Source organism: Anolis sagrei, chromosome 1 (genome assembly GCF_037176765.1).
Source record: "Anolis sagrei isolate rAnoSag1 chromosome 1, rAnoSag1.mat, whole genome shotgun sequence".
NCBI classification, from domain to species: Eukaryota; Metazoa; Chordata; class Lepidosauria; order Squamata; family Dactyloidae; genus Anolis; species Anolis sagrei.
In genome coordinates, this window is record NC_090021.1 from 253791476 (window position 1) to 253819208 (window position 27733).

At 41.1% G+C, this 27733-nt stretch overlaps 1 long non-coding RNA gene across 1 annotated transcript in view; it reads right to left on the minus strand.

Moving 5' to 3' along the window:
- Window positions 1-11945: 11945 nt before the first annotated feature.
- Window positions 11946-27733, minus strand: part of LOC137095956 (uncharacterized) — a 46572-nt gene continuing 30784 nt past the window's right edge. Inside the window, exons 2-3 of the long non-coding RNA XR_010909100.1 lie at window positions 13498-13598; window positions 11946-12007 (exon numbers count right to left, since the gene is read on the minus strand). This is a non-coding gene — a long non-coding RNA (uncharacterized lncRNA). The remainder of the gene's footprint in view (window positions 12008-13497; window positions 13599-27733) is intronic.

Below are 27733 nucleotides of genomic sequence, written 5' to 3' on the forward strand. Positions count from 1 at the left end.
CAAAGGCTTTAGAGTAGTCAATGAAGCAGAAATAGATGTTTTTCTGAAACTCCCTGCCTTTCTCCATTATCCAGCGGATATTGGCAATCTGGTCTCTCATTCCTCTGCCTTTTCTGAACCCAGCTTGAACGTCTGGCAGCTCTCGCTCCATGTATTGCTGGAGTCTTCCTTGCAGGATCTTGAGCATTACCTTACTGGCATGAGAAATAAGGGCCACTGTACGGAAGTTTGAGCAGTCTTTCGCATTTCCCTTTTTTGGTATGGGGATATAAGTGGATTTTTTCCAGTCTGATGGCCATTCTTGTGTTTTCCATATTTGCTGGCATATGGCATGCATCACCTTGACAGTATCATCTTTTAAGATTTTAAACAGTTCAGCTGGGATCCCGTCGTCTCCTGCTGCCTTGTTGTTAGCAATGCTTCTTAAGGCCCATTCAACCTCACTCCTCAGGATGTCTGGTTCTAATTCATTCACCACACCGTCAAAACTATCCTCAATATTATTATCCTTCCTATACAGATCTTCTGTATAGTCTTGCCACCTTCTCTTGATCTCTTCAGCTTCTGTTAGGTCCCTGCCATCTTTGTTTCTTATCACACCAATTTTTGCCTGAAATTTACCTCCAATGTTACTAATTTTCTGGAAGAGGTCTCGTGTCCTTCCTATTCTGTTGTCTTCTTCCACTTCCATGCATTGCTTATTTAAAAATAGTTCCTTATCTCTTCTGGCTAACCTCTGGAATTGCACATTTAACTGGGCATATCTCTCCTTATCCCTGTTTCCTTTTGCTTTCCTCCTTTCTTGGGCTATTTCCAGTGTCTCAAAAGACAACCATTTTGCCTTCTTGCTTTTCTTTTTCTTTGGAACGTACTTTGTTGCCACCTCCTGAACAATGTCGCGGACTTCTGTCCATAGTTCTTCTGGGACTCTGTTTACTAAATCTAGTCCTTCAAATCTGTTCTTCACTTCCACTGTATATTCGCTAGGAATGTTAGTGAGATCATATCTAACTGGCCTGTGTATTTTCCTTGATCTCTTTAGTTTTATTCTAAATTGAGCAATAAGAAGTTCGTGATCTGAGCTACAGTCGGCCCCAGGTCTTGTTTTCACCGACTGGATGGATGTCCGCCACCTTTGGCTGCAAAGGATGTAGTCAATATGATTTCGGTGTTGACCGTCTGGTGAGGTCCATGTATACAGCCGTCTTTTAGGTTGTTGGAAGAGAGTGTTTGTTATACACAGCGAGTTTTCCTTGCAAAATTCTATCAGTCTGCTTCCCGCTTCATTTTGTTCTCCCAGACCATGCTTGCCTGTGATCCCAGTTGTCATTTGACTTCCCACCTCGGCATTCCAGTCTCCTGTAATGAAAATAATGTCTCTTTTTGGTGTATTATCCAGTAGGTCCTGCAGATCCTCATAGAACTGATCTACTTCTGTTTCTTCAGCAGCAGTGGTTGGGGCGTATATTTGGATCACTGTGGTGTTGAAAGGTTTTCCTTGCACTCGAATTGAGATCATTCTGTCATTTTTTGGGTTGTATCCAAGCACTGCTTTAGCGAATTACTTATTAATTATGAAAGCTACTCCATTTCTTCGATGTTCCTCTTGTCCGCAGTAGTAGATCTGGTGGTCATCTGATGTGAAGTGGCCCATTCCAGTCCATTTCAGTTCGCTGACCCCCAGAATGACTATCTTTAGTCTTGACATCTCACCAATAACAACATCCAATTTGCCCTTGCTTATAGATCTTACATTCCAGGTTCCTATGGTGTGTTGATCTTTAGAGCATCGGATTCGTCGTTCACCTCCAGTACCGTCGGCCGCTAGCCTTCCTTTCGGCTTTGAGCTAGCTGCGTCATCACATCTGGGGCTAGTTGAACTTATCCTCTGCTCCTCCCCAGTAGCATTTTGGCCATCTTCCGACCTGGGAGTCCCATCTTCCAATGGCATACCGACATATCTCTGGTTGTACTGGTCCATTTAGTTTTCTTGGCAAGGATACTGGGGTGGTTTGCCATTGCCTTCCCCAGGGATCACACTTGGTCTGACCTTTCTGCCATGACTGTCCCGTCTTGGGTGGCCCTTCACGGTTTCGCTCATGACATCATTGAGGTGCTCAAGCCCCCGGGCCACGACAAGGCGGTGATCCTTTGCTGGATCCACTGCATTACAGCCCTTCAATTCTGAGTACCACAGGAAACTACAAAAGTAATCTTCAATCTACATATAAGACAGACAGGCGCTCACTCCGCTCCCTGGATTTGAACTGCCAACCTTTTGGTTAATAGTCCTGCTGGCACAAGGGTTTAACCAATTGTGCCACCAGGGGCTCTATTAGGCAAATTAAAAAAATGGTGACAGCTAGTTTTAGCTGTAACTGAGTCTTCAACATAACCTAACTTTTAAAGGTGACCCATTTGCAGGCTAAGGCTGAGTCTCTTGAAAGTTTATTTGAAATCAAACTTTAAGTACAAAATCATCTATTGCCCTTGATGTGATGCAAACCTCCAGAAGTAAAAAGAAATGAATAATAATATTAATTACATAACCCATGGTCCTTTAGAACCTTCCACTCTCTAATCAATCATGCACAGCTCTCTTTTTAACGGTTCTACCAAAGACACTCTCCTGCTACACCGCATACCAATGTTTCAAATATAAAGGAATGATTTCTAGAACACAGACATCCCTTTGCTGACAAGCTATGAGAAACTCTGCATATTATGAAACTATCAAATCAACAGCAACTGGCATTGCCAGATATTTTTCTTGACAGAGAATTTATTTTTTCTTCAATTCCCTGGCTGACCTGTGTTGTGCTGTACTTCCACCTGTGTGCTCTTTTTCTTCCTGTTCACTTAGCTGTCCAACCAATGTCCACTCAAGCATTTTTGGGCAAGAGAGACCCAAACACTTCCAGAGAGCTCCTGCTATAATAAAAATGTTATTCTGTACTTCTCATCACATGAAGACTTAAATTTAGCTGTCTTTTTCAGTTGTCGGTCTCCATCCAGCTCTGCTATTACTGCTTTTCTCTTTCTGTAGTGTATAGTAGAAACAAAAATACTTGTTTATTTAAAAGTTACTTTCCTGGCTCTCCAAGATATGATAAAAGTCTAACTCTGTATCAAGAAGAGTATTATACTGTGTTTCCTTTGAGGTTTTTGTTGTTTCAAGATATCCCTCATTTCAAATAAAGCTTTGTTGGACTTGTGAGAAGCTTCACTATAATACACATAATACACAGTAGTTTAGTCAAATTCTCAGTTTTGAGGTTTTTCCTACAGTCTTGTATATTGCATATAACATGGCATATTGGACTGGATTACATAATATATTTTAGTGGTGCATGTGCTTAATGCATAAGGTTAATAATTAGTACTTCTACATTTTCCTTCTAAGAAGCCCTGGCATCACCCCAGAGCATCTTCTAATAGAAGGAGCAGTAGTGCTCTGCCAATATTATTTTTCTCTATTATTCTAGTGTGACTCAGCATACGAGCCCTACTATAAAACAATTAAATAAATGCCCAAAGCACACAAATAGGTCTTCTTGAATATCCCTTTGAAAACTGAACAGTGGAGAAGAGCAATATCCACTGATCTTGGAACCACAACCAATTTGTTCTCTTAAGCACTTCCTCCAGCTTTGCAATGCTGCTACATTTAACTCCCAGGAATCATGTTATATATATATCTGTTTCTTGAAGGGATCGAAAAAAACTCAGTAAAACACAGAAACATATGTGAAACATTCCTGCAACCATGAATCATTGCTGATAAGTTCTAACAATGTTCCGCCAAATAGGTGACTTCTGGTCCCTTCAAGCAAAGGCTACATATCATTCAAGGCAGGCTATAATAAATGCTACTTCAGAGGTGTCAAGAGGTGAAATGCTTGTGTGAGGTAAAGGCTATTACAGGAGGTAGCAAGTTACAGAGTATGGATGTCACATACATGGCATCTATAAATCATGTCTTCTTGTTTGACTTTAAAGCCTATGCTGTTGGAATGTCTCCTTGTGGTAGAACATTGTGTTCTGGCCTTCAAATATGATGCCTAAACAAATAAGTGTCTGTGTGAGCAGGCATATCATTTCAATTAGCAGTGATTTTAGTATTTTATTATGTATACAATGTTTTTATTATTGATAGTTATAACATTATATAGAGTGCACTACAACCCATAGGAATCATGTGCTGGGACCTGGGAGATCAAGTCCCATTGAGTCATTAAATTCACTGGATGACCCACCTTCTCCCACCTTCCCCCTCCCCCTCCCAAGCCCGTCCCATGCAGCACATGCCCTGCCACCCTCCCTCCTGGCCCAACTCTTTCAGTCGGGCCCACAATGCGGCCTCAAGGCAAAAAAAGTTTGACCATGCCTGCTTTAGTCCCTTCTTTAAAGGAGCTGCCCAAGGTTATGGATATATTATGGAGGTTGGATTTAGCAAATTGGACAGCTCCTTTAAAGTTGAGACAAAAACCCAAAACCACCAATATCTGAGCCAACAATTGGGCCAACTCCTTTGTCTCAACCTCTTCTATCTCTTCTGTGAGGATAAAATGGGAGGAGAGCTACTTACTCCACCTTGATCCCTTTGGAGTAAAGGTGAGATATCAATGTAATTATATTTTTAATGTAATTTTTCTAGTTTTTTTTAATTTTCTCTACCTTCAAATTGTTTCTGATTTACAATAATCTAATTTATTTATTTATTATTTATTACTGGTGCTTTTACCCCGCCCTTCTCAACCCCCGGAGGGGGACTCAGTGTGGCTTACAAAAAAGGCAGAATTCGATGCCTATACATAATAATACATAGTGTACAAAATATAAAAATATAAAAGCGATATACAAAATATAATTAAAACAATTATCACAATAAAACATCAGCATTAGTATCTAGGACATTGTATAAACATCATCTAAACATCATATAAAAGTCATTCCTATAGTCAGCGTTTCGTTCCAGAGTTCCATACAACCAATCCGTTAGTCCGTTCTTAGCCATCAGTAGAGTTCTTCTTTATTTACCCGCTTGTCCAAATGCCTGGTCCCAGATCCATGTTTTTAGTTTTTTCCTGAAAGAAAGGAGCGTAGTTGCCGATCTGATTTCCCCGGGGAGGGAATTCCATAGGCGGGGGGCCACCACCGAGAAGGCCCTGCTCCCCGTCCCCGCCAATCTCACCTGTGATAAAGGCGGGGTCGAGAGCAGGACCTCCCCAGAGGATCTTAGGCTCCGGGGTGGGACGTAGAGGGAGAGCCGTTCGGACAGGTACACTGGGCCGGAACCGTATAGGGTTTTATAGGTCAAAACCAGCACCTTGAATTGTGCTCGGAACTGGATTGGCAGCCAGTGGAGCTGACATAACAGGGGGGTGGTATGCTCCCTGTATGACGCCCCGGTGAGCAATCTGGCTGCCTCTCGTTGGACTAGTTGGAGTTTCCGAGCAGTCTTCAAAGGCAACCCCACGTAGAGTGCGTTGCAGTAATCTAACCGGGATGTAACAAGAGCGTGGACCACCGTGGCCAAGTCCGACTTCCCAAGGTACGGGCGCAGCTGGCGCACAAGTTTTAATTGTGCAAAAGCTCTCCCGGCCACCGCCGAGACCTGGGGCTCCAGGCTCAGCGATGAGTCCAGGATCACTCCCAAGCTGCGAACCTGTGTCTTCAGGGGGAGTGTAACCCCGTCTAACACAGGCTGTAACCCTATGCCCTGTTCGGCCTTACGACTGACCAGTAGGACCTCTGTCTTGTCTGGATTTAGTTTCAATTTGTTAGCTCTCATCCAGTCCGACACAGCGGCTAAACACCGATTCAAGGTCTGGACCGCCTCCTTGGTGACAGGTGAGAAGGAGTGACAGATTTGGACGTCATCTGCATAGAGATAGCATCTTAGTCCGAAACTCCGAATGATCTCTCCCAGCGGCTTCATGTAGATGTTAAATAACATCGGGGACAAGATTGAACCCTGTGGGACTCCACACAACAACGGTTGTGGGGCCGAACAGGTGTCACCCAATAACACCTTCTGGGTCCGTCCCTCAAGGAAGGATCGGAGCCACCGCAGAGCAGTGCCTCCGAGCCCCATATCCATGAGGCGGCCCAGAAGGATACCGTGATCGACGGTATCGAAGGCCGCTGAGAGGTCCAGCAGAACTAACAGGGACACACTCCCCCTGTCCAGTTCCCTGCGCAGATCATCTACCAAGGCGACCAAGGCTGTCTCAGTTCCATGTCCCGGCCTAAAGCCAGACTGTGCCGGGTCTAGATAATCAGTGTCTACCAGAAATCCCTGGAGTTGTGTCGCCACCACACGTTCCATGACTTTGCCCAAGTAGGGGAGATTGGAAACTGGCCGATAGTTGTCGAATTGAGTGGGATCCAGTGATGGTTTTTTCAACAGCGGTTTTATAATAGCTTGCTTTAAGCTCGCTGGAAATATTCCTTCCTGTAAGGAGGCATTAACCATCACCTTCACCCACTCTGCCAAACCCCCTCTGGCTTCCTTGACCAGCCAGGATGGGCAGGGGTCTAGGATGCATGTAGTGGGTCGCACCTCTCCAAGGATCCTGTCCACATCCTCAAGCTGAACCAATTGAAACGAATCCATCAAACCTGGACAAGCAGATGTTCTCGTTACATCCCCAGAGACCGCTGTTAACATGACGTCAAAACCCGACCGTATCCGCTCAATTTTATCCGCGAAGAATCGGGCAAATGCTTCACAGCGAGCCACCGAGTTGTCTGAGGCCTCGCTTTTTGGCGGATGTAACAGACCCCTGACAACTCGGAAGAGCTCAGCTGGACGATTTTTCGCAGATGCAATATTGGCTGCCAGAAATGTTTTTTGCGCCGCCGCTATTGCCACTTCGTAAGACCTTAAAAAGGTCTTCAGAAGTGTTTGAGCTGATTTGGTGGGGTTCCGGTGCCACACGCACTCTAGCCTCCTCTTTTCTCGCTTCATTGCTGCCAGCTCCTTAGTAAACCAAGAGGCTGGTTTAGCTCGGCTATTCGAGAGGGGGCGTTCCGGAGCGATTGTATCAATAGCCCTGGTCAACTCACTGTTCCAGCGAGAGACCAGGACATCGATAGGGTCGCTAGCCAAGGAGGTGGGAGAATCCCCAAGAGCCATCAGGAGTCCATTTGGATCCATAAGTCTCCTGGGGCGGACCATTCTAATGGGTCCACCACCCCTGCGGAGGTTGGGAGGTGCAGTTAGTCTAAACCTGATCAGATGGTGATCGGTCCATGGCAATGGAGCGATGGTCAGCTCCTCCACCCCGTCATCCCCGTCCCATCCTTGAGAGAATACCAAATCCAATGTGTGCCCGGCATTATGGGTGGGACCAGATATTAGTTGGGACAGGCCCATGGTTGCCATGGCGGCCATGAAGTCCTGAGCCGCACCGGAAAGAGAGGCCTCGGCATGGACATTGAAATCTCCCAGGACTAAAAGCCGTTGGGAGCTCAACGCCATGTCCGAGACCACTCCTGCTAGCTCAGGTAGGGAGACTGTAGTGCAGCGGGGTGGTCGGTACACCAACAGAATCCCTATCCTGTCCCGGTCACCTATCCTAAAGCCGGCACATTCAAATGCAGTTGATTGTGGGATGGGACGTCTGATCAGGGGGATGAAATCCTTGTAGACAACTGCAACTCCGCCTCCCCGCCCTCCAAGTCTTGGTTGGTGCTGCACAGAGTAACCCGGTGGACAGAGTTGAGTGAGATTAACCCCACCCCCTTCGTCCAACCAGGTCTCCGTTATACACGCCAAATCAGCTTGTTCCTCTTGGATTAGATCTTTAATAACAGAGGTTTTTCCGTTTACTGACCTGGCGTTGAACAGCACCACCTTCAACCTGGAGGGGCCACCATCCTGGCACCTCAGTTGTATCTTGTCGGGAGGATGTTTTAGAGCTGCCAATTTGTTTTTATTAGTTTCAGGCCGGATTGTAGTATTGATTTTTGGGATTGCCAATGTTCTGTTATAAATTTTGGGCCTGATTTGATTTCTCCTTGAGTTGTTAACATCATTTTGGTTTGCCAATCTGTTGTTATAAATTTTGGGCCGAAATGAATATGTTGCTCTCCCTTTCCCGTATCTCCCTCTACCTGTCACCACCCTTATGGTGGAGCCCCCACCCATGGAACCGTCCCCCCCCCTCCCGGGAGTGTACCCTCCATTTCCATCTATTGTTATTCCGTATGTCCGTGCTTGATGCCACAAATAATTACAACAATTGAAATCCTGATGTCCCCCTTGATGTTACCTGCTCCTTCCAGTGTATTGAAGATGGTAAAGTGCACTTGTGCGGTAGCAGCAGGGCAGAGTATTTGAGGAATTAACAGTAGCAGCAGAGATGGTATTATTGGTAACATGGGTAATAATTGTTTGTAGCAGTAGTATATGCAACTAGCTCTAAAGTGACAGTGCAAGCTCTGAGCAATTAAATTAAAGTGCAACACAATTAGTCACTTGATCATGGATCTGGAATTGGGCTGATGATTGATTGTTGGCAAGAGTTCTAGCGGGTAGAAAACTAAAGTGCTCAATTTAAAGTGGTTTAGTGCTACAGTAGTTCTAAAGTGCAAAATTAGTGCCTTCTGGATTAAATCCGATCAACAGTCTTCAGTCAGGGCAGTAATTTCAAACCAAGGGCCCAGCACCTAACATGGTTTTCATGGCAAGATTTGCTCAAAGGAAGATTGTCATTGCCTTTCACTGAGGACGAGAAGGTGTGATTGCCCAAGGTCACACAGTAGGTTTTATGGCTATTTGGGAATTCAAACATTTCCAACAGACCTCAGAACCTATGAGGATGTCTGCCATAGATGTGGGTGAAATGTCAGCAGAATGCATTTGGAACATGGCCATACAGCCCGGAAAACTCACAGCAACCCAGTTCCAACCTTGTTTCCCAGAATCATACTTCAGTTTTCAAACTAATGCTCCAGCTTTAGAGGTACTTTTAATAGTCAACAAATTGACAACCATAGCCAGAGAGAAGCAGTTACCCTTTCAGAATGTTTCCTCAGTGCAAATAATTGTTATAATTTTGCTAAACTGCATAGATATATAGATAAAACATATACACTATCTGAGTGGGCCTTCTCCTTATGGAAATCTGCATAAAATCATTATCTAAATTCCCTGCACACAGCCACATTTATACATACAAAGCTTTCAATATTTCAAAATGTGAATGGATTTTCTGCCAGGTGTTTCTCAGCCTTTCCCCGTCAGACTCTTCGTCTGAAAAGATAATATAGATTTTGAGAGCTTTTTGGTAAGTAATACTATTTTTCTCTCTATTCTGGGCTTTTAGAACCAGGCAGAGACAGAAAATGAATTAATGCTCATTTATCATAGCCTAAAGTCATGGAAATATTATTCAGAGGAAGTCTCACTGAATAACTAAAGAATGTTATATTGTGATTTCACAGGGTCCACAGGGTAGGACTTGTCTGTCTCAAAGTGCACTAGTGCATGGTAATGGTTGATGGGTGTGTAATGACTGTTCAGTGAGCTCAACAAAATGCAGGAAGGCTTTCTTGGGGATGTGAAGGCTAGGAGGTTGAAAGTGGAGGTCATAAGTTCAGTGCTTCATGCAATGAGATAATTAGCTCAGCATGCGCTCCTACTGTACGTTTCTATTCACTGTTGTAATACAGCAATTGGAATGAGCTAATAATAAGACTAATTATAATATGAGTAGATTTTCTCCTCCACTGGCACTGATCATAGAAGGGATGCATAAAAGATGAAGAAATAAAGATGGTGTTAGTGGAGGGAAGTGGACATACTTTGTGGCAGAGATTGCTCGCTTCAACTTTATTCTTCCCTTCCTATTTCCTTTTCTTTTGCTGCTTTGTTATTGTATCCTTATCCATAATCTTTCCACCCTCCTCTACTAAAAGGTCATATAGTCTTTAAATGTTTGTTTTAGGTGGAGGCCCAGACATGGGCAAACTAAGGCCCTGAGGCTGGATGTGGCCCCCTGGGTGCTTACCTCAAGCCCTCTTCATTTTTCCTGTCCTCTCAGCATAAGGAAGTGGTGGCCTGCCCCACCTCCTCCCACCCTCCCCCTCCCCCTCCCAGGCCCGTCCCATACAGCTCATGCCCTGCCACCCTCCCTCCTGGCCCAACCCTTTCAGTCGGGCCCACAATGCGGCCTCAAGGCAAAAAAGTTTGCCCATGCCTGCTTTAGTCCCTTCTTTAAATGAGCTGTCCAAGTTATGGATATATTATGGACGTTGGATATAGCAAATTGGACAGCTCCTTTAAAGTTGAGACAAAAACACAGAATTCCATGCCACTCCACCAATACTGGAACCAACAATTGTCTGTTTTATTCATGCAAAAAAGTTGGCGAAGGAAGATGCAAACCCAAGCATCATTTTTTCTGGCCTAATAGGAATTCTTTGAATGACCAGCTAGAAGATAAACAATTTGGGGAAAAGGAAGCTCATCTTTCATCATTGCAAATGAAATAACCATCTCTCTCCCCCCCCCCCCCCCCCCCCAGCCTGCTGTAGTCTTATGGAGATCACATAGTTTCTTTGTTGAGTTTATTAGGCACCAAGAAATAGTCATATGTGGTGTATTTTAACTGCTTCTAAGACAACCTGGGCACTTTGAAGACCCAAGAAGTCTCAGCATGGACGTGGAGTGTGGTGCCAGAGTGTGGTGGAGGCTCTTTCTTTTAAACAGGCTGGATGGCTATCTGTTGGGGTTGCTTTGAATGCAATTTTCTTGCTTCTTGACAGGGGTTGGACTGGATAGCCCATGAGGTCTCTTCCAACTCTATGATTCTATGATTCTATGTGTTAGTACTAATATAGATGGAAGATTTCAATAAGACTAGTGCCCTACACTGTCATATAACCCAGATTATCAAAGTAGATAACCCACATTATCTGATTTGAACTGGATTTTATGAGTCTATATGAGTCTATACTGCCATAAAATCCAGTTCAAGGCAGATAATCTGGATTTTATAGGGCAGTATAGATGGGGCCTAGGACAGTTAAAAGGGGTACGTTTATTTCTTCTTTATTTCTTTCACAATTACCTCTCAACACCAGTTTTTATAGCTTTGAAATCATTGTCTGAAATGTTATGCCTTGTATAAGTATCCCACCCATTGTATTTTTTTTGACATTTTGTTGTGCCTGGGTGCTGGGGTGGATTGGATGAGGGTCAATAAATCAAGGTTGTATCCTGGCACAATGGAGGCCAGTGAGCAATTTTCATGTCCAAGGGAAAGGCAGACTATCTGTTGTGGGTTTGTACTGAAGGATATAAAAGGTGAAGTTTGCAGCTGGGACTATTCTTTGATCTATTTTTTTTGTCACCGGAGAGCTAAATGACTTTAGCAGTATGGAGTGCATTTCATCAACTGATAGGTGAAGCCAGTAGACTGGAGCCATTTTAGCCAGTCTTTATATTGATGGTTTATAAAGCCTTTAACATCGTTGGACCTTGTTTCCTAAAACAGCACCTTCTTTTATATAGCCCCATTTAAGGTCAACTGGAGAGGCCTTTCTGGTCATGCCACATTGCTCCTGATGTCCATTCAGCAGTGATTCAGAGCAGGCCATACAGTACAATGTCACATATTAAATTTTATTTATTTTATTTCCATCCCAGCATAGGACTCAAGGCAGTTTACAACAAACTGAAATAGTGAGGTTAAATCATATTTTAGAAAAGTTAAAACAACAAAAAAATTAAAGCACAAAGTTAAAGCAGTTTAAAGCACATGCATAAAGCAGCCAATGCCATTAAACAGCAAGCACTGTGTATTTAATGATAAAATGCCTACTACACCCCATTACAAGACCCTATTAAGAATCAGGTCTTGCCCAAATAAAAAGTCCTTTGCTTAATAGCAGAAAGTTAACAGAAAAGAGGATAACTAAACCACTCATTGGAGGGAGTTTTATAGCCTGAGAGCATCCCGAATAAGGTTCTCTCTTGGGTCCTCATCAAAGGTGCCTGTGAACATGGAATTGAAATGGAATTTATTAGCATTGTTAACACTTGATGTAGATAAGATACTTAACACTGAAAATGCAAAATGATTTTAACTGACATTTTCGCTGTTGTTCTTATTTCTATCCCGCTTTATCTAGCAATTCTATCACCACAATTTTCTTCTCCTTATGAAACTCACCTAAAAATATTTACTTTTTAACCTTCCTCCTTCATACTATAACTGTTGTTATTGTTGTTTTTGTTGTTAACTGCAATTAACCCTGTAAATGGAAAACCTCCAATTCATCCTATTATCAACAGCTCTGCTCAGGTCTAGCAAACACAAGAGCTGTGGATTCCTTGATTGAATTTATCCACCTTGCCTGATCTCTTTGCCAATTGGGAACTATTCTTTTCTATATTCTGTCCTAAAAGTGGGCTCTTGTCCTGAGTACAGGTTATACATGAGGATAATCAAATGTTGTGGTGCATCCATTTCTTTAAGAGGGACCCATAGTTTTTCATGATTTACATGCTACAACCACTGCTACTAATACAGATGGGAAAGACAAAAATTCTGCTATGGTGTGATACCATTTATCCTTTCAACCCACTGGCTATATTTGCTTCCAAGAATATCCTATTCCTTTCTGCTGCCTGGATTTTCAATCTTCTCATACTCCAAACAGACACGTGGTGTCTTTTTGTGTATTGAACACACTTCCCACTCACTGAACTATTTTGTGGGAAGTGTTGCCTCATGAATTCCTCCCCATTCAGGATGCTATATATTTCTACAAACCTTGTTTTCTCCTGATCTCCCTTTTAGTAGACCATTTTGGCATGATTTCTTTTCTTACAAATATGACCAAATTTTCTTATTGCAAAAGAACAATACAATAACTGTAATATAATAACAAGTAATCCTCTGTTAAGCACATATACATTTATTACATGTACCATGGCTGACTGGGGCCACTTCTACACTACCCTATATATCCCAAGATCTGATCCCAGATTATCTGCTTTAAACTGGATTATATAACAACAACAACAACAACAACAACAACCTCACACCCATGGAAAAAAAACAAGGTATGGATCGTTTATGTTGCAATCCCAGGCAACAGCAGGATTGACGAGAAGCAACTGGAAAAGCTTCCACAATATGAGGATTTAAAGACCAAACTGAAAAGACTCTGGCACAAGCCAGCCAAGGTGGTCCCAGTGATGATCGACACAAGGTTGCAGTGCCTAAAGACCTTGGCCAGCATTTAAAAACCATTGATGCCAACAAAATTACCATCTATCAACTGCAAAAGGCCACCCCACTCATATCTGCACACATTATTTGCTAATACATCACATAGCCCTAGACACTTGGGAAGTGTCGGACGTGTGATCCAATACAAAAGCCAGCATAATGATCTTGTTTACTGTGTAATTATCTTGTTGTGTATCTAATAATAATAACAATAATAACAATAACATTAATTTTATTTCTTACCCACCTCTCCTGGCAGTTCAAGGTGGGTCTCTGCTGCCAGATAATTTGGGATACGTAGATAATCTGGGATCAGATCCTAGGATACTGGGGCTGTGTGGAAGGTGCCTGAGGTAATACATAGGAAGATCATGTTTGGATTAGAAGTTTTTATAGTACAGTGTTATTTTTCTCCTGGTCATAAAAGAGCTAGTTCTTGGATGCCTCAATTGAACCAAACACAGCAAAAATTATAAATTAATCTTCAATCTCACCAACATTTAATGGTTTGTGCAAAGTAAAATAAATATTTTTATTTTATTTTTCTTGAAATCATTATCAGGCATGAACTCAGGCTTTGGGAAAACTAACTGTCCTGCTGTTAATGAAATGTCCTTAATTGAACTTATCCTTCTGGCAGGAGAGTGGCTAAACAAAATATTGTTGTCCAGCTACTATTTTGCCCTTGGCGAAGCTTGCACTGGTTATCAGCTCCAGAAGTGTGCTACTCTTTTGCTAATCTCCAAATGCTTGTTTAGTGGGAGAGGACCTTTTGGTTCAGAACTGTTGGTGGTACCAACTGCTTCAAAAACATTCAAATAGGGCATGCCATCTGTTCTATCTTGCATTTCTGCTAAAAAATATTCTGGACTAAATTGCTGATATTAAAATTATTGTCATATGAATTTATAGAGGAAAACATAAAACATCATGAAATTGAAACAATTGTTCTCTTCTTTTTTGTGGAACTGGACTATGAAATAAAGTGCAACACATACTCTAGCAATGCCTCTTGACAACCTTTTTTTCTTTTTAGATAGAATTGATGTCACAAATGCATTAAATGGATAATTTGTTTGAAAGAGGAACCTGCATCAATGCATTCATGCAAGAAATGTCTTCCACATGCAATGTATGCCACTTCAAATTTAATAACTCTCCATATTGCATATTTCTCTTGATCATGAAAGAGATATTTCATTTTAAAGTGATCATTTTCAGCATGGCATCCTTCTAGATATAAATTTTCCTTTTGGTTCAGAACATATTGGATAGTAAAGTAAATAATGGCATAGCTCTTCAGCAGTGTGAGTCATACATTTCAAGAAGATCCACTCAGGTGTTCATAAATTGCAGCCATAGCCTAAATCATATCATTACTCTCAACTAGAATGGACTCATTGAATCAATTGGATTTTCCTGTCAAGGATTCTGGCCCATTCCACCTGCCTTATGAGCATGCTTCTAAATTGAGGTTACCAGCAGTGATCCTGTTGTTATATTTTGTAATTTTCAGTGGATGAGTACATCAGACATATCTTTCTTTATAGAAATACCCCAGTTGTGGAACTCCTTCCTATCATCTTCACAGGCAAATTTGGGGGGAACCAAGGAAAGGGCTTTCTTAGGAGTTGCTCCCAGGCTCTGGAACTCCTTACCAGCGAAGTTCTTACGGCTTTTCTGCAAGCAGGTAAATACCCTTTTTAGAGGGAGGGGGTGGGCATGTCTTTGAGAAGTGCTTTTTAAAGGGGGGTGGACAATGTGATTATATTTTGTTTTTGTTTTTCTTAAAAAAATAACACTGGCTAAAACACATTTTGGTGCCTCAAATGTTAGACCCAGGGTTTATTATTTTTTTGTATATTTGACCTGCTGATTCCAAAAATGGCATCAGTTATTCCCTGTCAGTTCTAGTTTCTGAAATACAGAACATATGCGAAATCCCAGTCTTCATCTGCTCACCCATAGAAATCATAACTACATCAAGGAAACTCGAGCTAATATGGTCTATATAATGCAATTACTGAATCTGAACCTCAAATGGCCCCAGAAACATGCCTAAAAACCAAGACACCAAGAATTTTGGGGTTGGGAGTTGGGCTGTTTTTGACTGATCTTAATTTCATGATAGTTTACTTATTTATATAAGTTTTTATATGCTATGAATTTTTAACTGTATGCAGGTACCAATGGTGAATGCTCTTTGGCATTGGCAGATCTATGCCGAAATGCCATTGAAACACATACTGCACCACAATTACAGATTCAGGTTTGCTGAACTGCAGGACACAAAACACCTTATGTTGTGGGTTGCCATCTTGAATATGACTGAGTCTAGAGGCTGTTTGTGGGCTGGGAGAGGCATGTAGCGAAAGTAATTTGAAACTCTATGCCCCATCCTTTCATGGGGAAAGAGTTTTGTTCATGGGCAGTTTGTGATTACAGAGCTGTAGCAATTTCAAATTGGGTCCATCTTTCTGAAACACCCTGTATATCATCAAATATGGCCATTGTTGTTTTAATTGATTTCTGAAATTGGTTTTCTAATCTGTCTATAAACTTAAAATATTGTTTTTGTATTTAGAGTGCAACCCCATATCTACAGGAGATACACTGCAACACACACCAATATCCTTGCCATCTTATAATCATACTGTGGAGGTATTTGTGATAACCCATTTAATTTTTTTGTGGTTAACAAATGTGGTAACTGTTCTGTTTCAGCCAAGTGCTATTTATTTCCAATCCAAATCAACATGAGAAAATGCTTAAAATAATAATAGTGCTTTCTTTTATATGTGAAATTGTCTTATGTGAAATAGGAGATGGTTCTATGTGCATACTTCAGAAAACAACATACTCAACATAATGAAACTGCTGCATTTCTTCAGTTGGTTTTCCATCAAGAGGCCCTTAACAATGGGCTAGGCAAGTTCCTCATATAAATATTTGGCTCTTGTAAGAATGTATGTGTTGTTTTTACAGTTGAAAAATGGTTTCACAATTCCACAAAATTCAACCCATTTTCATTTTTATAGCAGAATAACAATGATAGCAGAGCTGCAATAGAAGATTATACAACTGTATTAACATGGGGAAAATATGCTGGTTACAATTTATGAATCAGATAATTTTCACAGAACTGAACAAAAGGAGATAATGGTACATATCTCAATAGAAAACGATTTAGAATATGTGGTTTGAATATGGTGGATAACTCTCTCTCAGTGTTGGTACATCAAAGCTAACATCCATTATTTATTTCAATTTATTTTGTAAAAAATTGATCTCTTGTAACAAATTGCATTATTAAGTCTTACAAAAGCTTTATCAATACTGTTCTTTGGACACATTTACGGTATGTCTAATGTGCTTCAGAATGAATCTTTGGTCAGTTGATTTCCTCTTTTCTAAAGACTGCCTGTTTTATTATTTCATTCCATCTTGTCGCGTATTTTAGATTGTGAGAAAGTAAATAATGTAAAATTTTACATATTAACTTATAGGGTTAGAAAGTGATTCCTATTAATTTCCTTTTAAAATATTGATATGATTATCCTGTAGGTACCTTAGCTTATTATATGTGCGATATACCTACGGAATAGAAAGAGACCGGGGGGGGGGGGGGGGGAAGCATATTGATTAAAGTACAGTAACTTTTTTAAAACCCGAATAGCTCAAATTACTATAAAAAAAAACCACTTCCATTTCCATCTTCAGCTGCTCTAGATCAAATTATACTATAACCAAGATGGAATTACACAGAAGAAGGAGGGAGGAATATTTCAAATAAAACTATTTATGTTATGTATTCTCCTCTAAGCAATTGCATTTGGCATTAGGTCACTGAGTCCAAGAAAAGTCAGTGAAAAAATGCAAATGCATAATATTTACATTACAAAATTAAACAATCACTTAATTTCATTATATTAATGTTAAAAAGTAAGTTTCATTTTTAGCTTCCATTACAAACAATGAGAGGGAACTGAACTGAGTTGATTTTGAGGCATCATTCAAGAACTGATAAATTTTTGGGTCCTGAGATCTCCCTTCCTAATCCCTGTCTGAACTTGGAGCCTTGACAATCCAAAAAAAACCCCCAAAAAACCTCTTGGGGGTTATATTTCCCCCCCCCCCCACAGTCCCAAATTGTCTTCATGGACAAATGACAGAAGTCACACAACATGCTTTGTTCTCTGAACCAAACTTTACCTGCAACTACTACTATCTCGAGAAATACTTACACTGTATGAGCTTTTTATTCCCCAGAACACACACACAGGTTCTCTGTTGCTTCATAACTCTCTGCTCATATAAAACATTAGGCAATTACTCAGCCAAGCTCTTCCATCATCTTAAGACTGAAACTTCTCGTTCTTTTACATAGGTCTGATAAAATTTTAATTGACATTTTCCTGCACCCTCCTTCCCACATGTATTTTCTTCCAAGAGATTAATGTTCTCCACTTCTTCTGTCTGTTTGCCAAGATCTCAATTAACTCACTTCCAAGGTCTATTTGCACCACACTCATAGAGTGCGATTTTCTATACAATTTCAGGATTTGATATTTAGGGAGGGTCAATGAGAATTTTTAACCAGAGAGCTCTTAAGCATCACTAAACTACAAAGAATTTCACAGGAGCCAGCCATAGCAGTTAAAGTGGGATAATAGCTCGATAGTAGTGTAAAATGATATTAACTCAACATTGATATCATATTGACCCAAGGTTATATTGTTGACCCAGGATTGGTCAATAATAAAATTATAGAATCATGCATCTTATGTTGCCATGCATAATAGTTGTGTGAGTTTAAATACTTCCTTGCTATAATTTCAGGGACAATTCACATGGCAACATAAGATGCTAATTCTAAATTTTAAGAATAGATGGGACTGATGTAGCACACAGCACATCTCTGAATGCAAAGAGCTAATTTGCAGAATAGGTGTCATCTTGGATCAGTTGACCATATATCTTGTAAGGGGCCACAAGAGACATTTAATCAAATCTCATGCCATGCAGGAATACAATGAAAGCATTCAGCAGAATCCGTTAATATGTCTACATTTTTTTATAAGCAGAATGTTTGTGTATTGGATTGACTCTGGAGACCAGATACAAATGTTTTCTCATCCATGGTAACTTTGGCAAGTCACACTCTCATAGCTTCAGAGGAAGGCAATGACAACCTCCCTCTGACCAAATCTAGCCAGGAAACTCTATGATAGGTTCACCTTGGGAGTTGTCGTAAGTTGGAAATGACTAGAAGATAAACAACAACAACAACAACAACAACAACAACAACAACGAAGTTATATTTAATGAGTTTTTATTTAAAACAAATCTGCATGAAACTGAGGTGCATATCACCATTAAGTTTTCATTTGAGTCTTATGAACATTTATTATCTTTGTTCTGTAGTTATTTTTTCTGAAGAACTGACAGTATTCATTATTTGAAAATTGTCTGCTAAATTAGATAGAAAAGCTGTGGCTAAGATCACTGTTTCTTGACTTTGAAAGCCAGAAATAGCATTATCCCCAGACAATATATTTAACATTGGCTACCTATGCCATGCTTTTATTTTTATATAGCCCAAATCACTGTCTTGTGTATATTCAAAAATGCATCTCATGGTGCTCAAATGGGATTGGACAGTCACACTACATAATTTTAATGGATTCATTCCACTTTTGCTACCATGGTTTCATCCTATGAAATCTTGGGGTGTGCAGTTTGGAGAGCTTTTTAGCTCTATCTGGCAGAAAATTATAAATAGACCATCTCTGAACTGTAAATCACAGCTTTCCACTGGTTGGAAGCACAGCAATTAAAATGGCATTGAAGTGTTGTAATTGTGTGATCTAGTGTGAAAGAACCCTGTATTCAGGTAACATGTAGATAGGATTGTAGTCCCAGCATGAACAATAGAAATCATAACTGAGATCTTATATCAGGATATGTATATCTGGTAAATAGACGCAACTCCATGCTACATCTCCTGTCAACTCCCCCCCTCGCCAACGTACTTGTTAAGCAATGAAGACCCTCCCCCAACATAGTGAACAGTATTGTTTGTAACTGGCAGGCTTGAGGGCAACCAGAGATATATCCAGTTGTTTTCTTGTAGATGGACTCAATGTAACAATTATCTACAGGGACTTCTAAGTGGTCTCTACAGACAACCTGCTTGTGTTATGTCCAGCTCTAGGAAAATGGCTAGAGGCATCTGAGCTGATCCTCATGTCCTCCCATAACCCCCATACAAGGAAAGTCATGTTGCAGGGGTGATGGCAGACCTCGTCACATTAGAGCATGGATCCACTTCAAATTCAGTTTCTGTCTCCTGCAGAATTCTGGGGCTTGTAATTTAGGGAGAGGCCTTTAAACTGCTCTATCAGAGAGGTCCTGGGCCTCATTAAACTAGAAAACCACAGAATTCTGCAGGAGGCAGCAACAGGATTTAAAGTAGATCCATGCTCTAGTGTAATGAGGCTGACTGTGGGGAGGAGGACCCCTGCATGGTGAGTAAAGAATTTCAAGCTCTGCAAAGACCAAATAAGAGAATTACAATAGTATAGGTTGGATTTGCAGGATCATAACTCACTAATAGGATACATCCACTTCTGCCGTCTTTATCATTTCCACTCAGCATTTCTAATTTAATTATTGCATTGATTCCTTGACTTTTGATCTCACTGATTCCCCTATCAATGGAACGTTTGTGGTTACCATTTTGTGTGAATTGTTTTCTTTGCTGATATTGACAGAGATTGGTTTAAAATTGTTTATCTATGTGGACTTCCTCCCTTGATTATTAGCCTAATTGCATATCTAAGAGGGAATGGGCTAGTACAGAATCAATAGCTTAATTACCTTCTGTATCCAAGTGATTAACAGAAGTCTGTCTACCACCTCTCTTGGGATAGATCTCTAACAAATTTGGAAAATGTTATATACATGTTCATTTGCTGTTGGATGAGGACTGCTTTTCATCAAGTCCTTTAGTTCTAAGCATTCTTTACAAACACAGTTTTCAGCCAGTGATAAACTCTATAGAATAGTTTCAAAAGATAGATGTTTTCTTCTCTTAAATCAGATCAGTGATTTTTTTAAAAAATAGAAATTAAAATTTCCTGCCCCTTAATGACCTGGTGTAGACAATGATCTGAAGGATTTCAACTGAGATAGTCAGCTAGACAATCTTCCAGAAGAAAATAAGCCCTCTGAACCATAAAGTTTTCTAAATACAGAGTAGATATTCTTTTTACTTACCATCATATACAGGAATGTCTCAAATTATATATATGAGATGAAAGGCAGTAAAAAACTTAAGCAGTCTAATTTGACATCAAAAGCAGATCTTCTCTGAAATTAGGAAAATGATTAAAATGAAGTTGAAAAGAAAACTCAAAAGGGTAAAACTTCCCGGTAATGGTTAGAATCTATGCTAAACCACCTTAAAATAAAGATTGTGCTAGAATACATAATATAAATCATAAGGGGGGGGGGGTCCAAAAGATTACTATCAAGGCTAATGAGCAGTGTAAAAGAAGCTAACTAGAGATTTAAAAAAGACTTCCTAAAGAAATCGGAAGTATTGCTTAAATGGAGTGAATGAAAAGAATGCCAAACCAGCACAAAGGAAATGCAAGTTAGGGGTGCAGAAAAGGATTTTGAGAAGCATATTGCTAATAACTTCAACATCAACAGTAACTTTAAAACTGTTTTGAATTTTTAAATCTTTTCATTATTTTATTATTCAGATGTGAATTTTTTAACACTTTAAATTGTTTAATGCTACTTTAATATTTACTTTTTGCATGTTTTAAGTTGTATTTTTTAAAATTGTGAGCTGCTTTGAGTTCCAACTTTGGGGGAGGGGGGGAGGGTAAAAGCAGGATATAAATAAATAGCAATAAACTATAATTAAAACCTATAGGAGCAGGAAGCCAGTCAAGAGAGGCAGCTGGAATACTGGACAAAATAATTTAAAGAAGTTTTGAAGGAGTATATTGCAGAAAAGATCAATGCTTTTCACCTCTCTCAGTTGCTGAAGATACAGAGAAAATAATTGTGCCTGAATTTACATTTTCAAGAGTTAGTTTCCAAGGCAAACCATAGTAACATGACAGGAAGCATGAGTTTGCATCAACAAATTTGAAACAAATATATCACTGGGTCCAGACTTTATCACCCAAGAGATCTTAAAAAACTCAAATGTGAAATTGCTGCTCTTTGAACTAGTAGTCCCTAAGATGAGTCTCATCACCTGAAGACTGGATAACAGCCAATGAAATATGATGTTTTGAGGATTTTTTCAAAAAAAGAAAAAAAAACAATCTAGGGGAGATTCTGGGAAATTCTTGGCCAAATAATTCTGTTCCAAGAAAATTGGTGTGGAATGTTATTAAATATTAAAATTGTCATGCATATAGAAGAATAGGCTGTGCACAACAATATTAGCATATCTTGTGTTTAGATGAATTCTGGCTCAGTGACCTTTTTCAGTTCTTCAAACATGACCAAAAACGTAGAGACATTATCTACTGGAAATGCCGAAGACCTTTTTATAGGCCCACAGTAAAGACATCTATACAAACTCAGACATCCTGGAATAAGAAAAGTCATCTCTGCGATTAAAAAAAAGCTGTGCAAAGAACATAAACTGGGAATAGGAATAGGAATAAATAGTTCTTGCAGTGGAGGGATGTGGGCACTTGGGTCTCTCTACATCAATGGTTCTCAACCTGGGGTCCCCAGATGTTTTTGGCCTTCAACTCCCAGAAATCCTAACAGCTGGTAAATTGGTTGGGATTTCTGGGAGTTGTAGGCCAAAAACATCTGGGGACCCCAGGTTGAGAACCACTGCTCTACATAAAGACAAGCTCCTAAACTAATGAGTATACACAGTGGTGCCACAGAGTGCTGTAACTCATGGTGACACACACACATACACACAGCAAGTATGTTTAACCGGTATGTTTATTTTACTGTTTAATGAATTGTATAATATATTTTAATAATGTTTAATTTTTTTAAATGTATTTTGGACTATTTTACATGTTGATAGCATCATACAGTGCTTGTGTGAGGCTGCCCTGAGTCCTCCTTCGGGGGGAGAAGGGCGGGGTAGAAATGCATGAAATAAATAAATAAATAAATAAATAAATAAATAGGTAATGCATGTAGGGAGTGCAACGGTCATCATTACTAATAGTCTCCCATTTTATAGAATTACAGAATCATAGAGTTGGAAGAGACCTCATGTGCCATCCAGTCCAACCTCCTGCCAAGAAGCAGGAAAATTGCTTTCTTTGCTTGTGCTGTGCAGTTCAGACTTATTGAGTTTTTTCAAAACACTGTTTTGAATGCTCTGCAAAAACTTAAAGTACAGTGCCCCATGAAATAATTTGGTAATGGAGGAATCTTAGAGTTGGAAGAGAACCTAGTGGCCATTGAGCCTCCCGGTTCTACTTGTGCCACTAAAAATATCAGAGGGACCTGGCTGCATGCTCAGGCCCCTCAAAGAAAGATTCTGACAGGTATCCCCCTCCTCTCTCCAAACCTCCTGATGCATCGTTTTGATGCATCAGAAGCTTTCCTTGAGGGGTGTGAGTATGCAGCCAAGCCCCTCAAATAAGTTTAAGTGGCAAACGGGGGGCTGGCTATATGCCCTCCCAAGAAAATTCTGCTTGACTCAGGAGGGCATGTAGCCACCACCCTTTCAAACGTGTGGGGTTTGTACGAGCTGTGTTGTCCTGAGAGGAACTGGGACATAAAATCCTACTTCCTCTCGAGATTTGGGCCTGTATAGAAGGGCCTTAAGCCTTAATAAGTCATGAGTTTACAGGATCATGTTTGTCATTTTAACACTTTACACTTTTAAACGTACAGATTGTATTTGCCTCACATAAGATATGAAGCTACAGCCAAAGATTGGTATTGGTGAATTGGACTGAGAGTTAATATGAATAATTAGAATAAGATGATGACTAAGCACATTGTGCAGAGATGACATTTGAAGACTTGTAAAATGTTCTGTTAACAACTGCCACATGTTATTTTAAATTAAAGATATTTTTCTTGAGTTGGCATGATTGACACTGGAGAGAAAAAAACACATGGATTATATTTGATATGTTCCGAATTAATACATTGAAAATGTAGCCTTGTTATTGAGGTATGAAAAGCATGAATAAGGAAGGAAAAACAAGTTGATGATTTTTGAAAGTTCATAAATCTTAAGAGCTTTCTTTGTACATGACTTTTTACATAGAGAGGGGCTTTCCTTGGAATCCAATTTCTGCAAATTATGTTGGAGACATATACACTACACTGTTATACTGTAAGATTTAAAACATTCCCTGGAAATAAAATAACACTTCGGCTCCTTTAACCTTGTTGATTCAGCCCTGTGAATTGAGTTCAGTACCTTGGATAGTGCTCAGATACTTTTACTCTGGTTGTGTAACTTGGACTCACTGCAGGATTGTCTCCTACGGGATTTAGAGTACAACCACATCTTATATTTATGAACCAGAGTGTGTCCATCTTAGTCCTGTCTCCTTTCCAGTAGCCTCCTCACCCCTTTGGTTTACCCAAGAAGAAATGAACGTGCTGAGATCTGAGTTAAAGTGCCAGGGAAACGCTATAATTTATGTGACCCACCTAGACTGAAACTATAGCCAGAATAACTCAACCATTGTCTATTGTTTGCTGCTTGAACTTTATTGTAACTTGATCTGTGAGAACCAGAGATTTTTCTCCTGCACATGCGCTGTTGTTGATATTATCTCATTGCCATTTGAGCTTATACATTTGCTGAATGAATCAATAAATCATTCCTCTTGAGTCCTTACCAAATCGTTTGACTGATTTGTGCTTGAGGTGAAAGGAAACTTTTCTTGCTCCATTGTTTCACAGCTCCCTGGCAGACCAGATTGCTGAATAAAAATATACTGGATAAAATGACACGTGGCAGACCTGGCATTCCAGCATGGCTTCATTCTGCAAAATTCTGGGATTGGGACTTTTGTGAGGTACAGTAAGACCCTCAAATCCATGGGCTTGATTTCTGCAATGACAGAAATACAGCTTAATGGTGTAACATTATAAAATGTTGGCCATTTCCACTACCTTCAAACCATCACTGGATCCCACTCAATTCGTCAACTTTCGGCCTGTTTCCAATCTTCCCTTTTTGGGCAAAGTCCTGGAACGTGTGGTGGCCTCACAACTCCAGGCATTCTTGGTAGACACTGATTATCTAGATCCGGCACAGTCTGGTTTCAGGCCGGGACATGGTACCGAGACAGCCTTGGTCGCCTTAGTGGATGATCTGCGCAGGGAGCTAGACAGGGGGAGTGTGTCCCTGTTAGTTCTGCTGGACCTCTCAGTGGCCTTCGATACCGTCGACCACGGTATCCTTCTGAGACGCCTTGCGGGAATGGGCCTTGGTGGCACTGCTCTGCAGTGGCTCAGGTCCTTCCTAGAGGATTGTACTCAGAAGGTGTTGCTGGGGGACAACTGCTCTACCCCACAACCATTGACTTGTGGGGTCCCGCAGGGCTCAATATTGTCCCCCATGTTATTTAACATCTACATGAAGCCGTTGGGAGAGATCATCCGGAGTTTCGGGGTGCGGTGTTATCTGTACGCAGATGACGTCCAACTCTGACACTCCTTCCTACCTACTACTAAGGAGGCTGTTCAGGTCCTGAACCGTTGCTTGGCCGCTGTATCGGACTGGATGAGGGCGAACAAATTGAAATTGAATCCAGATAAGACAGAGGCACTCCTGGTCAGTCGGAAGGCCGAACAGGGTATAGGGTTACAGCCTGTGTTGGACGGGGTTACACTCCCCCTGAAGACGCAGGTTCGCAGCTTGGGTGTGATCCTGGACTCCTCGCTAAGCTTGGAACCCCAGGTTTCGGCGGTGTCCAGGGGAGCATTTGCACAACTCAAACTTGTGCGCCAGCTGCGCCCGTACCTTGGGAAGTCGGACTTGGCCACGGTGGTCCACGCTCTGGTCACATCCCGGATTGATTACTGCAACGCGCTCTACGTGGGGTTGCCCTTGAAGACAGCCCGGAAGCTTCAGATGGTCCAGCGCTCGGCAGCCAGGTTGCTAACAGGAGCGGCACTCAGGGAGCACACCACTCCCCTGCTGAGCCAGCTCCACTGGCTGCCAATCCGCTACCGGGCTCAATTCAAGGTGCTGGCCTTGGCCTATAAAGCCCTAAACGGTTCTGGCCCCGCTTACCTCTCCGAACGCATTTCCGCCTACGAACCGACTAGAACACTAAGATCGTCTGGGGAGGCCCTGCTCTCGATCCCGCCGGCGTCACAGGTGCGCTTGGCGGGGACGAGAGACAGGGCCTTCTCAGTGGTGGCCCCTCGGCTATGGAATGCCTTGCCAGCAAACATCAGACAGGCACCTTCGTTGCTGGCGTTTCGGAGAATGGTTAAGACCTGGCTTTACGAACAAGCGTTTGGCTAAGCAATGCAACTAACTAAGGAAGACGGTAACTGAACATAGGAACGGCACAATGACTATGAGAATGGATCTGACTTTAACGGAGGCGTTATATATGTTGTTTGTTGATTTGTCTGTCTGATGTTAATTGTTGTGGAGCGACGTTGTCGTCCCAGTTGCTGTATTGCTATGTTTTAATTGCACTGTAAACCGCATTGAGTCGCCTGTCAAGGGCTGAAATATGCGGTATAAAAGTGAAGCAAATAAATAAATAAATAAATAAATACCTCGGCAGCCATTTCTCCACAAAAGTCAACATTGTCACTGAAATACAACACCGCCTGAGCTCTGCGAGTGCAGCATTTTCCCAAATGAAACAGAGTGTTTGAGGATCAGGACATCCATAGTGATACAATGGTGTTTGTTTATAAAGCTATTGTCCTCCCAACCCTGTTATATGCCTGTGAAATGGGGACTGTCTTCAGACATCACACTCAACTCCTGGAATGATTCCATCAGTATTGCCTCCGAAAAATCCTGCAACTTTCTTGGGAAGACAGGCAGACAAATGTCAGCATGCTGGAAGAATACCAGCACTGAAGTGATACTTCTATGCCATCAACTCCACTGGACTGGCCAGGTTGTCCAGATGTCTGATCACTGTCTCTCAAAGCAGTTACTATGCTCCCAACTCAAGAACAGAAAACATAATGTTGTTGGACAGGCAAAGAGGTTTAAAAATGGAGTTAAAGCCAACCTTAAAAACTGTCGCATAGACACCAAGAACTGGGATGCCCTGGCCCTTGAGTGCTCTAACTGGAGGTCAGCTGTGACCAGTAGTGCTGCAGGATTTGAAGAGACACGAATGGAGAGCGAAAGGGAGAAATTTGTGAAGAAGAAGGTACGTCAAGTCAACCTTGACCAGTACTGCCTTCCACCTGGAAACCAATGTTCTCACTGTGGAAGAACATGTGGATCAAGAAAAGGTCTCCACAGCCACTTATGTATCTACCACCAAGACATTATATTTGGAGGGCCATCATCCTTGGGCTATGAGGGATCACCTATGTAAGTAAGTAAGTACGGTTTCAGTATTCCCATAGATGCCACTACCAGAAATGTTTGTGGACATTTCCTGATGCTCCAGTGTGATTCTGTGGTATACTTGGGCTGGAATTTGTACAAGTGTTGCTGATGAAACAACAAATCTTGGATTGGATCCACTTCCCCGACTTCCATGGGGAAGGTGGCAAACAGGAAGGAGACTCCACCCAGCCACAGAAATCAAAAATATAGGGTTTGGTACTGTCTGTGGTTTGGGGCATCTACATGTAAGTTTGGTTGTGTGTGTGTGTGCCTTGGAATGCAATCCCCATGATAAAGAAGGTCTTACTGTATTTTAAATCCTCTCCTAGCCATTCTTCTCATCGTTGAACTATGGTATTATGGCCACTCTGCAGATGAAGTTATATACAGTAACTGAAGCATTTTAGGGTTCTTTGCAAGAAATCATTGTGATAGCAATTAGAATGATTTTAAGTTCTCTTAAAATCATCAGCAATCTCAATAGTTTCTATTTATCATTGCTACACATGATCCATTGTGTGATTAATTTTTGTGGCAATTGTATGTTTTCTGCCTTTGCCACCTCCTCCATGGGAAGGAGAACATCATAAATTCTGATATGGGTCATGCAACAAACATAACAGGAAACCACTAATTACACTTCAATGATATATTAAGAGATTAGTGTTAGCAATGGATCTCCAGAGGCTATAAGTTATTCTGCTTTCCCTATGCACATTTCTTTCACAAGGCAAAGTATCAAAGATCGAACTTGTTATATTACTGGTGTAATGCTTTTCCATTCATGTACTCAGAAAGACAACCCAACTAAAAGCCACCCGACTTGACAGGATGAGGGCAGGGTTGCCCCTTTCAGGATTAGCCTGGATAGCTGAGTTATCACAGAATAAAGGCTCTTAAGTAGATCTGTGCCATT